Here is a 17,332-nt window from a genome sequence, read left to right as displayed (position 1 = left end):
ATTTGGTAACCCAAATTTAAGAAAGTTGGCTTTAATGGGTGGCTATGTAAAATGAAGGACAAATTTTACAAGACAAAAATGTTTTCATGAAAAATGCACAGAATGGTGTCAGTAACCACCAGCCAGAAACCACCAGGAACAGAGCTCTAGTTGAACCAAGCTGGACCTATTCGTACTTGTTGGAACAAGATAAACTGTACACCTTGATGCATCTAATGAAGAGGAAATAAGGGAGAGTTTTATAGGTTTTGGGATTGTGTAAGGTGATTTTGTGGAGTTTATTGAAACATTGTTTTATTCTGGATTATCCTGTGAGAAAGGAGGGCCATTCTACAATTGGTTATTTTAGTGCTTTTTCTCTAGGAGGCAAGAGGAACGGAGTGGGGGCAAAGCTGTAGTTGGTAGAGAAGCAGCTTTTGCTCATGTTGGCTGGCAGATGGGGATGTTTCATAACAAAAATAGTAGGTTTGTTTTCGTCGGTCCCCAAACATGACTGTGCAGTGGTCTTGTTTTTTCCTGCTTCCTTCATGCTCATCAATGACCTTGTCCGATGTTAGGGGACTGTGAAACTGTTTATCTTTGATAACAGAACCATACCTTACTTTTTTTTTCCTATTTATTTTATTTTTGGCTACATTGGGTCTTCACTGCTGTACATGGGCTTTCTCTAGTTGCGGTGAGCGGGGAGTACTCTCTGTTGCGGTGTGTGGGCTTCTCCTTGCGGTGGCTTCTCTTGTTGCATAGCACGGGCTCTAGGCTCTCAGGCTTCAGTAGTTGTGGCTCACGGGCTGTAGAGTGCAGACTCAGTAGTTGTGGCACACGGGCTCAGTACTCGTGGCTCATGGGTTCTAGGCGTGCGGGCTTCAGTAGTTGTGGGGCAGAGGCTTCGTTGCTCTGTGACATGTGGGATGTTTCTGGACCAGGGCTCGAACCCGTGTCCCCTGCAGCAGGCGGATTCTCACCCACTGCGCCACCAGGGAAGCCCCATACCTTACTTTTTGATCTAGACAAGTTCGTAGCTGACAGTTCCCAGGGGCTGATTTTTTCTTTCTCAGATATGACATGGATGGTTACAAAGAAAAGGGAAGCAAGACCATCAGAGAATTTCAAGGAAATGAGACCCAAAGCCGGGGAGTCTTAGGGATGAGGGAGGGAAGGAGGATGGTTGAAGATTACCAAGGTGGAGCATGGAAGACATGTGCCCTGCACTGGCACATTCTTACGAGGACTCTGGGGAGATAAAACAGTCTCCCATCTCTTAAGAGATAAAGGGGAAAGGAGACAAGAGAGACAAACTTCAGTTGGTGCAAAATGCTGAAGTAAAACTTCAACAAAAAGTCTAAAGCTATAGAGATTTCATTGATAAGGGACATTTCTGAATTCAAGGCACAGTCCAAGTGTTTTAGAACATGTAGGAATATCGAGAATTTTGTCATAAAAGAGGTTGTAACATAATCTCATGGAGATTGAAGTCCAGAAAATGAAGAAAAATTTGGGAATTCTGGACTTCCTGTGGCAACTGACATTACTGGGTATACAGGGTAGTATAAAACTGGTTCCGATAACCCCAGTGCAGGCAGTGGTAGCAGTGGAGTGGTGAACCACAACAGAGAGGAGGAGTCTTGGGGGGAGTGCTCAGAGTTCTTGGGATCATCTTAGACGCCTCCTATGAGACTGAATTATGCACAGCCCTATTGTGAGCCTGAGAGCTTTCTCCTGACCCTTGCTGAATTATCATGCCAGAGAGGCATGGTTAGTTCTGGTGCACAGATTTCCTCCCATATTCAGCCCCTGGGGGCGGGGGGGCAGGTGGGGCAGGTCAGTGTATTAACAGTGATTCAAAGGTTAACCCATCCAAATTGCCTTGTTTGTGTCCTTCAGATAGGAAACACCTAAAGTATTTGATGTGGAGCAAGCAAATTTTGTTTGGAGAGAATTTAGGAAATTGCCAAACACTTTGGATTATGGAAAGCAGGGAAGTTTTGGACAATAAGTAACTGAGGAGGAAGTGAGGCCAGTTACAAAGAAGGTAGGGATTTAATGATGAGCGGTTTGAACTAAATGATTTTACTTACAAGTGGTCAAGGACAGAAAGATGGGATAAAATATGGATTCTCTCCTCGTTTAATGAAAGGTCTCAAGTGACATGGTCTAGTGGCTTCCAAGGAAGTGTCAGCGGAAATACCGTAATCTTTGTGGTACTTCCTTCAAAACCTGATATTTAGCAAATCACCTCTCTTTGCTGAAATGAGACAAAGTTCCTTCATAGTAGGGAAGAGAATGACTACTTTCACTCCAAGATTGTGTTCTTGCATCCAGTTTAGCATGCCTTTGTCAAAATATTTACTGTCATACTTACACAGTGGTTGAAAGCACACTTTATAACTAGATGGACCTGAGCCCAAATCCTAAACAGACCTCTGTATCAATAGTGAGTAAAACTTTTTGTAACCAGGATCCCAAATATCAACTCTGTACCTATATAATATTTTATATCAAATTTTTAGTGTAACAGAAATATGCAACTAGATATTTTTTGACATTAAGTGGCTCGGTAATGTCAAGACTAAAGACTCTGATTTTATTTGTATTTTTCCTACAGTTGTAAGGTGGTTAGTGCTCCAGCCATCACATCTACATTCTAAGCTAGAAAAAATGAGTAAAGAGGAAGGACAAAAAGTTGAATATTCTTTTTTTCTTTTTTTTTTTTAAGAAATCCCACTCAACAGTGTTGCTTATATCTCTTCTGCTGGAGTTGTGTCATAGGACCACTCCTAAGTGCAGGGAAGAATGGGAACATGAATAATTAAGCCAGGCACATTGCTAAGCTCAATAAAATCAGTGTTATGTTAGTAAGAGAAAGAGGTAACTGATCAGACAAGAGAAGTCTACCACAACTGGTCACTAGCTTTATGACCTTGGTCAAGTTCACCTTTCTATCAGTTATATTATCCTTAAATGGAGGTGATACATAATACCTACCTAGGAAACAGTTTTGCACATCAAGTGAGATGTGCAAGTAAAGTAATTTGCACAAGGTTTGACCCTAATAAACTCCCAATAAATGAGGGTAGCTATTGACAATATTTCATACTGGAACATTCATATCTAGAATCTCATCTATTCAATATGTATAAATTTACATAATTTGGACACTTTTAGTGTTGAACAATATCAATGTTTCCTTTTTGTTTTCCTGTTTACCCATGGCACTCCTTACATATTTATCTCCACCCAAGATTCACAAAATCTCTTCCCTTAGAGGAGGGATTGGGCCCTAGTTATTACAGTAGATAAAGAAATGAAAATCTTATGGAAACCTTAAGATATAAGACATTCTTTTGTCTCATAAAGTTTGTGGAACTATACTCTGTACTCCTAGGAAGCTGGCTGTTTAGGAAAGCTTAGAATTTCTTTTAATTCTCTTCAAGAATGATTTCAGTAGCTGTGATTCCCTTGCAATGTCTTGGATCACTGCAGGTCTGGTATTACAAAATTAATATTTACACTAGGGGGCGGCATAACATTTCCTCTTGCTCTCGTATACACAGGTATAGTAAATAATCATGCATTAATAAATTTGTCAACTATAGGGTTATCACAGTTTTACTAACTAAAAGTCACTTTAAAATTTTACTGACCAAGAAATCAATATGGAAATGCAAAATAGATGTGATGTATTTGCTATATACTTTATTTGTGTACTTCCCTGAGTAATTATTCTTGGCCATTCTCTACCTCAGTCACATGTGATACGTATAGTAATATGGAGGTAGCAGAGAGTTGGTGTGTAACCATGCCTTACTAGATTATCACTCTTGGCTGTAAAAGTATCAGTTTTCACTCTTGAAGTGGATATTTTGGTTTCTTCTGAGTACTTTCAACGTACTAGATTTATGATTCTTTTTTTTTTTTTTTTTCTGTACGTGGGCCTCTCACTGTTGTGGCCTCTCCGGTTGCAGAGCACAGGCTCTGGACGTGCAGGCTCAGTGGCCATGGCTCACGGGCCCAGCTGCTCCGCGGCATGTGGGATCTTCCCGGACCGGGGCATGAACCCGTGTCCCCTGCATCGGCAGGCGGACTCTCAACCACTGCGCCACCAGGCGCAGATTTATGATTTGTAATGCCCAATTTATGTCATAGTTATTTTATAATTGTCATAGTTAATTTATAATTACATTTGATTGACATTTTCATGGACTACATTATTAAGCAAAATAAAAGTGGATGGTGATGACCATTTGTTAAAACAAGAATAGCTATAACGCAAAATAAAAAATATGTGAAATTGTGAAATCTAACCCTTATTTTCATGATTGCCACATGTGATATTACAGAATAGTTAAAAAATATCTGAGACTCAAATTTCCCAGTTCTATTAAAATTTAATGGAATTTCCTCCATAGAAATTGGGATTAGATTTCTTAGGGAAAACACACACATTACATAAAATAACACAGACTGTTCTGCTTGTGTTACTAATCACTGTGAAATTATTGATACAACATGAAAGATGCAATTTTTTATGGATCAGGATTTAGAGGAGTTGATATTATGATACATGCTTCTACTCAAAAACTCACAAGTAGGTAGAATAATATTAATAAAATTTCAGATGTTTCATGGTACATATTGCTGTCCTGGAGAGCCACATTTAAGAAAATATGTTACCATATTATTCCACAGTAAAGGGTTAGTGAAGTAAATAGTAGTAATAGTAATAATAACAATAATAATGAATCAAAACAAATTGATCCCCTTTGTACAGTGCCTAGCATAGCTGTAAGCATAATTTGATGATGTAAGAAAAAAACTAGAGACAGAAGATATTGTTTACTTTTAATGTTAAATTACTGTAATTAAAATACTATATCAGTAATTAAGTTCAGATATGCTATAGTCTGAGTAATTATTCACCTTCTAGGCATTAAACATGCCAACTATTTTGACTTATTAATAAAGTGCCAATACAATTATGTCAACTACAGAAACTATAGGTCATGTGAGAAATTCTTCTCTCTTTTCTCTCAGTACCCTACATAAAATAAGTACAATATCTATTCTTGGACACAGGCAAAATAGACATGTACACACACAGCAAAATTATGTACAGGTATGCTCTCTCTCTCTGTCTGTCTCTCTCTGCCCCACCCCACCTCGCCTCCCCCCCTTCCTTCTCTTCTTCTTTCTCTCTCTCTAACTACTGTCTTGCTACACCCCCACTGTAGTCTAGAAAATCAGAGAGCATATTGTTTTTCCAGTTTCAGCCTGTCTGCATGTTTGTTTCTCAGGAAGTACATAGAATTCTACTAGTAGTTCTGGCCATGTCCAGAGAGCAAAACAATCATTTATTTGAAAAGCAATTAAGAACTCCTCTTCCCCCTATCTCAGCCACTGAATATAATATCAGAGATCTGAAAATAATACTGGTAAGATTTTGAGAAATCTGAAGCAACTCAGTGGTCAAAGTTCCACAGTATGGCCACAATCCTAGGAATTAAAAATAAATAGAGGAGAGAGAGAGAGAGAGAGGGAGGGAGAAAGAAAGGAAAAAGGAAGGAAGGAAGAGAGGGAAAGAAGGATCATTAGTTCTTCTTAATCAGTAAAGAAGAATATAAGCTAATATATGAATGTATATCAATTTAAATAATTAGATGATGGTACATTCGGGTTTGCCTGGGATAATCCCAGTTTAGATTGTTGTCCTGGCATGGTACCGCCTTTAACTCTTAGAGTTATTCTGATTTGGATGGTAATCTATATGGGCATTCTGCTAAATACAGAAACCTCCGGAGTGACAGGAATCTGCCTGAATTGATTCCCCGTTGTCTATCCTGTCTTAAAACCTACATTCCTTTAGAATTTGTTGATTCTTATGAGAATGGTATCTACGGATGATGTGTTTAATGTGCTACTTTGCTATTTTTTCAACAACCCTAAGTCCTATTATACGCAGTGATAAAAGAAATGTAGTTATTCTTTCTCCCCACCTTTTGGCAGTTTGAGTTTAGCCACATCGTGGAAGAAGGGATATTCAGAGGCAGGAGGATGCAAAGGCACAGGGTCAATTGGAGATCGCTTGAGGCAGCTGCAGTACAGTGAAGAGGTGAAGGGAGCCACAGTGAGTTTCCACTGGCCACATACCAGCCAAGCCTTGTCAGTGAAAAGTTCCTGGGGCTGAAGAGCCAGCTGCATTGTTCCAAGTTGACTATTTTAGTGGCAGAATTTTGCCCAAGCATTGCCAGTTTTGGTTCCTCGACAAGCCTCATACAACAGGGTCACCTTTGAATCTGTCAGCTACCTAATACTCTTCCAATAAATGTATTTTATGCTTCATTTAATGAGTTAATTTTGGTTATTTTTAGCTGAGAAGCCTGACTAGAATTAGGACAACTGTAGAACTGCAGGTTTTTTTTCCCAAGGATGTGAAACATTTTGCTGGGTTTTACATCTAGAGAATTTTGACAGTGTTTCACTCTCTCCTTTGCTTCCCATCATTCTCCTTTTTTATGGAAGGGGTTCAGCCTCTGGAACTAGAGAGACCTAGGTTTAAATTCTGGCTTTGTAACCTGGGCCAGTTATTTAACCTCCCATGTTCTGTTTCTATATCTATATCTACAGATAACAAAAATTTTAATTCATTTAGTTCCTGCTATACACCAAGTGTTATTTTAAACATAGTACATAAATTATACATAATTTCTGCTGAAATGCTTTGAAATGGGTACATGTGAACAGGATTACTCTAAGCATAAAATAATATAAGGGAATTTCTCTACTTCAGTGACTGGCACATAATTAAAGTTATTATTTTTTCCATTACTGATACTTAAAGAAGACTTGTCCTTCCTCCTTTTCAAAGCCAATACATGGACTTGTGCTTCTCAGACAGAACATGAGAGATGCCAAATGAATAATAGGGAGTATAGGTGCTTTAGGGATTCCAAAGAAAAATAGTCCAGAGAATTGATCATACAATTTAGCATCTATATATGGCCTATGAGTGGATTGCCTAGTTTATCCTATGCAGGAAAACTGAAGTTCTCTGGCGTACAGATACCAAACTAGATGATCATAATTATCACCTGAAGATTTAGAAAATAACAAAATCCTGGACTTTACTTCATAGCTACTAAATCTTAATATCAATGGTTAGGTCCAGGAATCTAGCTTTCCTAAGAGCCACCAGATGACTCTCACTGTTCTAAGGTAAACTGCATCTGGCTTGGTATCAATGGTCTTGTTCCAGAAGGATGTTCGGATGTCACACATTCATACTTAGTATGAGAGATGAGGCCCTGTTCTCATCCTTTCTTAGGTTCTCTGCCAACAGTCCGCCTCATCCCACCCCTGCCCTCAAATAGATCCTCTGGAAAGCTAGCAAAAATGCATTTGTTTCATTGTAAAGGAAAATGAAATTAGAATAAAAGTTTAGTTGGAAAATAATTAATGGATGTAATCTTAAAATTTAATAGAGTACAACATCTATAGAAGGAATGAAAATGTAAGACTTTATGTCATAAGCAGAAAAAATTCTAGTCCTAGGTTCAGCCTCATGAGACAATTTAGTTAACTTAGCCGATTCCCTTTTCAACCATGCTTTGAATATATTAATTCATGTAGAAAGTAGTGGTGATAATGCATTTCATAGTATTTAATAGTTTTCCATGATGCTGTTTTTTTAATCATTGTGTTGAGTAGCAAAGCAAATGGTTGAGCTAGTAAACAGATAAACATCAGGTACAAAATAAAAGATGTAAAGGTAAATAGCTTTATGAAATGCAGGGTGATACTATGTACTTTTATGAAAAGTATATCAAAAATTTAACATTGATAGCTTGGATTTATAAATAAAATCATATATCACAATTACATTCTTATTAAATCAGATGATATGCCTCAATTACCTTTGAGATTCAAATTCAATTACATATTTTATTTCTAAATTTTGCATAGGTATTCTTAAGTTATTGCTTACATGTATGGGATTTCATACTTGTAATCCATGTTTATCATTGTTTAGAATTTTTATTTGTAATGTGATTATGATACCATCAGAATCAATTTTTATAATTGCAATTGTGTGATTGAGTCAGTTATTTAATATAGTTTTGATAAATCATCTCAATATCTATGATTAATCTTATCTAAAACATGTTTTCAAATTGTATTTTCAAATCCTAAGAAGAAATCTACTCATTTAGTGAAAGTTTTCAATTTTTGAGCACTTATTCTCTCAGGTCTAGTGCTAAAACTTATATAAAATATTTCATTTAATTATTTCAGAAACTCTTTAATTTGGTACTATTACAATTACCATTTACAAATAAGAAGACTTAGTTTTTAGAACTTATCAAGGCCATCTGTGTTGTTTTTGATTCATAGCTGTCTTGTGAACACTGTAGATCTAAATGGATATGAACACTGAGATTTAACATATGTATGTCCATGTCTATTCCATTTCGTTTAGTTTAGCACAGAAATAATGAACACCTCATTCTCATATCCTAGACTAAATATATGACTATGCCCAGTTATAGAGCTTCAGAATTAGGAAATCTATATATAAATTCTTAACTATTTCCCCCAAATATCATGGTTTTATTCTCAATAATGCTTTTTTCTTTCATCTCTCTAATTGTTTTAATTTGCATTATTGTCCATTTGTTTGCTTATAAATTGTGTTCAATGAAGACAATTTCGTGTTCCTTTTTCTTCTTATAGGTAACTGAACAGAAGCTAGTTAATTAGATTAAATAATTTAAGTGTCCGATGGTATGTTTTTGTTTTTATATATATTATATAGTGCACAAAGGCAGAAGAAAAGAGATTATTTAGTAAAAGATATGGTTTTAGTAAAATTCAGGGCTTAAGATTTTTTTTATACTTTCAATTCACTTTGCAATTTCTACCCCCAACTTTTTTCATTCCTAGTGTTTGCAATCTTCTCTTTACTAACTATTAAGAGTAATAAAAGTTTTCAAACTAAAGCAGATAATAAATTATTTGCAAGTCGTTTATAGCTGAAAGAGCACCATCGTTTTCCAGCCTGTATTATTGGGTTTTTCATTTATAGGAATAAGATAAGAGAAGCTGTACATTTTCTAATTGCTGGGCTTTGCAACACACGTTTGTAGAGGGTTGGCTTTCAGCTTTAGGCAGTTCATAATGTGTAGGTTATCCTCTCATCTTTCTCAGAAGATTATTTTCAGGGAGAGTACAAGAAAATGAAAGGATCTGAAGCCTTTTAATATATTTTTTGGTGAAATGCTGGTGCTTCTAAATTTATTTTCCCTTAATTGCTGGCATGCTGCAGAGGAGAGGAACAGGGGATGGGAAGGGCAATGAGAAAAGTACTCTGTGATGTGTGAACAGAAAGGAGCCTCTGAGCAGCCCTTTGGTATGATTTGTAAAGAACTTTCTACTCAGTCCTCACCTATTTGGTCCAAGACTAACTAAACTGTGTGTGTGTGTGTTTTCAAATTAAATGTTGTTATAAGCTCTTCTGGGGTATCTGGGATCTGAAGAGAATAGGAACATTTTTAAAGATTAACGATGTCTTTATGCTGAGAAAACATTATAATAACTTTTTGATATAGAGAATAAAGGAAGTCAACCTAGTTCATTACAAAACAGAAGCTAGAAACAAAAACTGTATGGCTAGAAGTAAAACTGATAATAAGTAGTATCCTTAGAGTGGAGACTCACAAGATAATAGCATATCCCTACATCACATTTCTTTTAAGTTCATTTTTATATAAATATGTATTTGTAATATAAAAAGCATATGATTTTTAATCAGGCAGGTACCATTATTACCTCCATTTTACTTATGAAAAATTGAAGAGAATCTATGGATCTTGCCAGAGATTATAAAAGCTTATGAGTGGTTCAGCCTAATTTTGTCTTAAGTTGTGTTACAGTCACAACCACAATAAGTGATAGCTATTTATATAAATTTTTATAACAGTAATGCTATAAGCACTTCTGTTTTACAAAGAATACTATAACTGAAAGGTCAGTTAAGTATACAATGCCAATTTTATATATTATTTGCAAAATACATATTCTACATTCTACCTTTAAAACTGTTTATGATTAAATCTATACATAATAACAAAGACATCTCAAATTAGAAATCAAATATACATTTCCAAAAGTAAGTATACAAGTATTCCCAGGGGAGCATATATTGTAGCTTTTATATTATAAATTTTAATTTTATATCACATAATTATATAGGTTTGTTGGAGAATCAATAGTGAATACTTACTCTGCTAAATTAAAAATACAAACTATTAAAGACAGTTTGTATAGAAACATTTGAAGAACAGAATAATCACATTTAATCGTAATTTGTTGAGCTATTGTCTATAAACCCTGATATCTATCTTGCATGCCAAATATTGTACACAATGAATTTAGAATTCATTAACTTTAATACAAATTCAGAGGGACAAACTGTGTGACAGAGATCTCTACAAATATAAAGGAAAATACATTGCTTTATTTTCTGTTAAAAAATTGCTAGTTTTGCAAATTGATTCACAAAAAAAGAGAAAGGGACAAGCTATGATTTTCACTGGAAGGAAGACTATCTATGAAAATAAGTTTGTGTTTTGCCAGTAGATAGGAAGCTAAGTGATTTGATTTTTATTTTAGCAATTATCTCTCATTAAAAATTTGCAAATGGACTCATGTATTTATTCATCAAATATGAATTAAGCAGGGTGGTAACACGATCTGATGATTTTCCCTTTCTTCTCTAGTAGTTGCTTAGTCATCAGGGTGTGGAATCACACCTATTCTCCTTGCTTGAGCAAGTTGAAAGTCATCCTCAAGGAGAGGATGACAACATCTTAAGTGGAGAGATAGGAAAACAGAATTTCAAATGGAAGACAACAAATAGTAAATAAAATAAGAGATATAATAGACATTCTGCAGAGAAGAGTTGTAATTATTGGTAAGATAAAAAGTGTCATAATTACTTGATCAATTTCGTTAGCTACAAACATGAACACCCTACAGATATTTTCATAATTTCAGAATCCAAGGAAAAGGGTAGACTGTTATTTTTAATTATAGTAAATATTTTAAAAGACGGTAGTTGTCATTGATTTCACAATTGAGTATTTGGATTTTAATGGATTTAATTTTTCTATAAATTTAATTTCTAGTTATCAAGAACAATGAATAGATTGGCACATAAGTAGGTAGATAATAGATAATGACATAGACAGAAGGAACAGACAAATACACACTGCTATTAATTTCTGTCAATTTTGAAATTTTAGAAAAATTAGAAAGTAAATATCATATATACACATATAAAATATTCTTGAAGTTTTGTTCTATTTCCCCAGACATTTTTTCCATGTCTAATTTTATTTAGAATCATTTAGAAAAGCTACTTTCCAGATTAAATATTTTTCTATTTTTAACAACACTATCAGATAATTTTTTAAAATATTTAGGTACTTAGGATCAAAATTTAGAACACTGACAATTTTCTGGTAAAATACCTTATAAATTTGTATATTAGTCTTAGTAACACATTACTTTCCATTATCAGCATTTACATTAATAATTACATTGTCCATATATTTGCATAAATTGTATATCTTTCATCTATATTTCTAGATGGACAAGTTGACATAAGTCAAAGAGAATTGGATTTAGGATTTGAAGACCAAGTTCCTGTCTAATTATTCTGTCTAATTAACTGAGACTTAGTTTCTAGATAATTATGTGTGATGCCTGAAAGAGTATTTATCTGCTCTGAGGTACATGTATTCATTTATTTCTATATTCCTGTAATACATATTGATTAGCTCTATGTCTCAGATTCTGTACTAGGCACTATTAATACAATGGCAGGCAATTTAAAGACTTGGTTCTTTGCTTCTAGAACTGTCTAATACAGTGGTCTCTAAAGTGGGGTGCATGCACCCTAGAAAGTGTGCAATATACTTTATAGGGAACAAGTAGAAATATGAAAAATAATCTTTATGTTTGTGATTATCTCATTTTAAAATGTTTTTATAATGTTTTATACCATGTAGAAATGCATGTTTGTATTGGTATATTAGCTTGAAAGTCTTTTGTTAATAGGATTGAGCTATCAAACAAATTCAGAGACTGGATTAGTATAAGGAAAAGAGTTGAATGAAATGAAAAATTTTATTATAGCCAAGGACAATATAATTTTTAAAGAAAGACTGAAAAATTTTTTGGCTTGGACGTTTTGAAACATCACACACTTGATGTCCCCTGTAGTTTTATAATTAAGCATCAGTTTATACATAGTATGTTCTAGACACATTTCCAAGCAATTTGTTTGAATTAACACATTTAATCTTCACAGCAACCCTGTTTGGAAGGTATTCTGATTTTTATCTGACTTGTAAGTGTCATTCAAATTCAGGTAATCTGTCTCCAGAGCAAGAACTCATATTCGCTATGGGAGCCTGTCTCTCACATGTCAAGTTTATTGATAGAGTGCAGTGATAATAGCAGATCTGGAAATAAGTATACTATTTGTAGTTTTAATCTATTTTTCATTATTGCATATTTATATTATGTCATGAGATAGGCAGTCTTTCTATTCTCGTGAAGTACATCTTTCCCCACAGCGTTAATTTATGGTTTTCTGATTGTGTCCTTTTGAAATGCTATTTGAATAGTCATTAGAGATTGAGTCAGATTTAAACCTTACAATGTGCTGAGCACTGCATCAGGACCTGGAAAAATGGAGCCTATTGAGATAAATTCTCTACACCAATAGGAAGCTCAACTTTGCACTGAATATTAATACAACATTTAAAATTATATGTAAAATGCTGAATGAAAAACCTGCCCCCCTCCTTCAGTAAAATTTCACTCTATTTATTAAAACTGATTTATATTTTATATACTTTGGGGTATATCAAACTTATTTTGGTTTTTATGTCAATTTCAATAGTACATAAAGTATTATTAAATCAGTGTTTAAGTTGCTTTCAGAAAGCACTGAGAATTTTATATATTTTGTATTGAAACCAAATATTGACAAGTGTTTTATGTGGCTTAAGTTATAAGTACCTATTGTGGGTTAGGTGCTAGAAATGTAATAGTGACTAAAAGCACACAAGTTCTCTGCCCTCATGAAACTTATGGTCTAGCAGGAAAGGTAGGTGTTGATCACTAAGTGTGTTGTATTAGGTCCCTTGAACTGCCATAACACAGAACCACAAACTGGGTGACTTATAACAACAGAGTTTATTCTCTCACAGTTCAAGGCTAGAAGTAGGAAATCAAGATATTGGCAAAGCCATGCTCCCTCTGAATCTCTAGGGGATGGCTGTTCCTTGCCTCTTCTAGCTCATGTAGCTTCAGGCATTCCTTGGCTTGTGGCAGCAGAACTTCAATATCTGCCTTCATCTTCATGTGATGTCTTTGTTTCTCTGTGTATATGTCTCTGTCTTCAACTGACATTCTCCCTGGGTGTCTTTGCTTCTTTTCTTATGAAAACACAGGTCATTATTGGATTAAAAGCCCAACCTATTCCATCTTAATCGTCTTAAATAATTACATCTACAAAGACCCTATTTCCAAATAAGGTCATTCTGAGATACTGAGAGTTAGGACTTCAACATATCTTTTTGGAGAACACAATTCAACCCATAATACTTATCATTGCAAACTATCTTAAGTGCCATGAAGGAAAGGTACAAGCAGAATGAGAGCATGTGCAATGGGGAATGGATCTAGTGTGGAACGTAAGGAATGTGGGATTCAGTCAGAGAAAACAGAATGGGCATGTGACTTTTGGAGAGAGGAAGCTCAGCATCTTTAAGAAACTGGAGGAAAACCACTATGACTAGAGATTGAGGTCTTGGTGAGGAGTTGGTGGAGATGAGACAATAGCAGTGCATAAGTCGAGAAAAAGCAAGATATGGGTTTCCTTATGAAGGTGAACTGAGCAAACGATCTAATTGCATTTTGAAAATATTGATTCAGCTCAGTGTTGGAAAAGATAGCATGAGGAGGGTACAGTAATGGATGCAGACACAGCAGCTAAGGGGCAGTTGCAGCAGTCTAAGCTAAAATGGCTTGGATTAAAAGAACATGTTCTGAGAGATGTGTACAGCTTTAAGATACATATACTAAACAAAATCAACAGGATGTATAATAAATGGTATGTGAGGAATGAAATCAAAAGATGTGCTGAGAATGCTCCTAAATTACTCTCTGATAGCATGTACAAGTATGAATACCACTCACTGGCATAAGAGCTAGTGATATAAATATTATAAATATTATAAGTGTGTTTTTAAACATGTTGAACAAGAAGTACTTTTCACAAATATTTCAGGCATGTAGTTAGATACACAGATTTAGAGGTCACAAATAAGGCCTGGGTGAGGAGATATATGTTGGTAGTAGCTTTCCCATCTCTACCTGAGGACCAGGCCTGGGATTTAGAAAGGACTTATGATGTGCACTATTGGATAATCTTTGGACACAAAGCTAGACCTTTACTTCTTTAGTGAAATTAATTCCACCATCATTATAAGTTTTCAGTAGAAAAGAGAATTCTGCTCTTTTTTTCCACTTTGAGTTGTAAGTTGACTCTTCTTTTCCAGTTAATTCTTAAATTCATTATTATCTTATTCATTTTTGTCTTAAATTCTAAAAGAGGAGATATGATGTCTTCCCATGGACATTCATTTATGCTGTATCTGTAGAGATTACCAGTGACTTTCAAAAACAAATCCTCTTTGGAGGATGCTTTTCAGATCTGTGATACTAAGTGTATATGAACAACACAAAAACACTATAAATGAAAGATCTAATTGATTTGTAGAGGATGTGTGTGTGTTTGTGTGTGTATTTTAAGATCAACTAAGAGTGATTCACTTTAAATTATTCTTAGAGACTAATTTAAATAAATAAGCATAAAAGAAAACCAAGGAAGGAAAAGGATCTAGAACTAGGAAACATATTCTAAAGAAAATCTTTAGTAAATGGAATGCCATTCAATTATTGCCTATAAAGCAAACTAGAAAACAGCGTTTGAAGAAGGGGGTACCCACATGACAAATATGTGATACTGCATTGAGAAACCAGGAATTGGAACAATCTGTTCCCCCTATCAATAGCAGTACTACACAAACTAAAAGGCATATGCTATTAGACAGACAGAAAAAGTCATTCTCTTTATTTGCTGGAAAAGTGAGTAGTGGGTATGTGAGCAGAGAGTACTTTGTAGTGTTCCGTTCTTTATTCTAGCCATGGAAGAGGTAACCAAAAGTCGAAACATTATCAGCTGTTCCTTAATCAAAACTCATATAGTATTGTGTATGTAAGACTTCACACTCAAAATTCAGAAGTAAATGAAAGGTTAATATTTATAAAATATTAAGAGAATGAAATACTGTGGGCGTTACAAGATGTTAGAAATAAATTTTTTAAAGGAAAAGTCTGACAGGAAATAAGAAACAAATGTGTACTTTAATGCCTGCATAAAAGAAAAAACAAGCTCTCAAATATAAAATAAACAGAGAAATATTCCCTAACTGTGCACCTTTTGCTTTGGATAAAACTATTGTATTCAGAAGAATAGTTAACAGGATTTGGAAAAAATACAGAAATTATTCAAGACTTCTTGAGTATTTTGTGTTGTTCTACTAAATGTATGTAAATTCTAAACAAGGACATGCCACATTTTTTATTTTCGTTATGTTAGTTGTTCCAAGAAACATTTGTTCTATTGACTTTTGTGTATTTCTTAGGATCAGATTAATGGTTGTCAAAAAAAACATGCCAAGTTTTCATAATTTAACCTGCTGAGCATTACGATAATACACATTTTTTAAAGTAATTTAATATTTTATTTCTTTATTTATTTTTGGCTGGGTTGTGCCTTTGTTACTGTGCTCAGACTTTCTCTAGTTGCAGCGAATGGGGGCTACTCTTTGTTGTGGTGCACGGGCTTCTTATTGTGATGGCTTCTCTTGTTGCAGAGCACGGGCTCTAGGCACACGGGCTTCAGTAGTTGCAGCACGCTGGCTCAGTAGTTGTTTTTCGTGGGCTGTAGAGCGCAGGCTCAGTAGTTGTGGCACACGGGCTTAGTTGCTCTGAGGCATGTGGGATCTTCCCAGACCAGGGCTCGAACCCATGTCCCCTGCATTGGCAGGCGGATTCTTAACCACTGCGCCACCAGGGAAGTCCAATAATACACATTTTTAAAAGATGATGTCCAAACCCATTATTTAACACAAGTGGAAGGCCATTACATTTGAAAGCATGATTGTCATTATGGTGTCCATGATCTTAAACACACACACACACACACACACACACACACACACACACACACACACACACACACACACACACACACACACACACACACCCCGTATGGAATATGTGGCAAATATCAATAGCAAGATTATGAATGTTGGATTATGAATGGTGGATAGGTTAAATGCAAATCATTACTCAGATATGACATTCCACTAGGCCCCAAAAGTTAAGTAAAGAATCTGACTTTAAGGGGAAAACATAATCAGGAGACACTTACAGAACAGTATCAAGAAATCAATATGTTTATTTGGACAATCAGCCAAACAGGCTGAGGATTCTTAGATATGTCTAGTTGTTCCAGGAGTCTTAACAGTCATGTCAGGATTCCCTGTAATTGGTTGACAAGAGTAGTTAAAATAATGCTGGTCCATTGACCATTTGTAATTACCAGATTAGGTAATTGTAGATTAAAGCAGTTTGGGCTCCCGTTTTATTCAATACTATAAGAATGGTTGTGCAACAATGTTAATGCACTTAATGCCTGTGAGTTTTGTATATTTTACCACAATAAAAAATAGGCCTAAAAGTGCTATAACTATGTAGTCTAGCTGTAAATACAATGCTTCTAGCCTTCTGTGGAAGTTTCTCATCTCACTTTGGTACAAATATAATCTTAAGTATCTAAATTCCAGTATTCCCATGAAAATATACATACATGTCTCCATGTGAGGGATGTAGTAAGTCTGTGTCATATTTTTGCAGAGACCAGCAGTGAATATAAAAGACTGAGTTCATGTGCCAGCTTGGATTACTTACAATCTGGAGAAAACACATACTTTCATATGTTTTTGAATTATTCATAATGTAAGTTCCAGGTTGTAATTAAAAAATGGGACTCCATCTGTAGTGTTCTAACTTGTAGAATTCTATAGTAGATTTCTTTCCTTCTACGAGGACCTGCTATACTTTTTCTTCCTAAACATCTATTTCCCGTTTGTTTTAATTATGCAACATTCATCATGAAAAGTTGGTACCATTCAGAAAT

At 35.1% G+C, this 17,332-nt stretch overlaps 1 protein-coding gene across 1 annotated transcript in view; it reads left to right on the top strand.

Moving 5' to 3' along the window:
• The window catches only part of ZNF804A (zinc finger protein 804A), a 320,673-nt gene that overhangs the window by 7,373 nt on the left and 295,968 nt on the right, over positions 1-17,332 (top strand). The gene's annotated exons all lie outside the window — the stretch shown is intronic.

Source organism: Lagenorhynchus albirostris, chromosome 6 (genome assembly GCF_949774975.1).
Source record: "Lagenorhynchus albirostris chromosome 6, mLagAlb1.1, whole genome shotgun sequence".
Lineage (NCBI taxonomy): Eukaryota > Metazoa > Chordata > Mammalia > Artiodactyla > Delphinidae > Lagenorhynchus > Lagenorhynchus albirostris.
The sequence above is the reverse complement of the archived record's forward strand: the minus strand, read 5'-3'. Positions and strand labels throughout refer to the sequence as shown.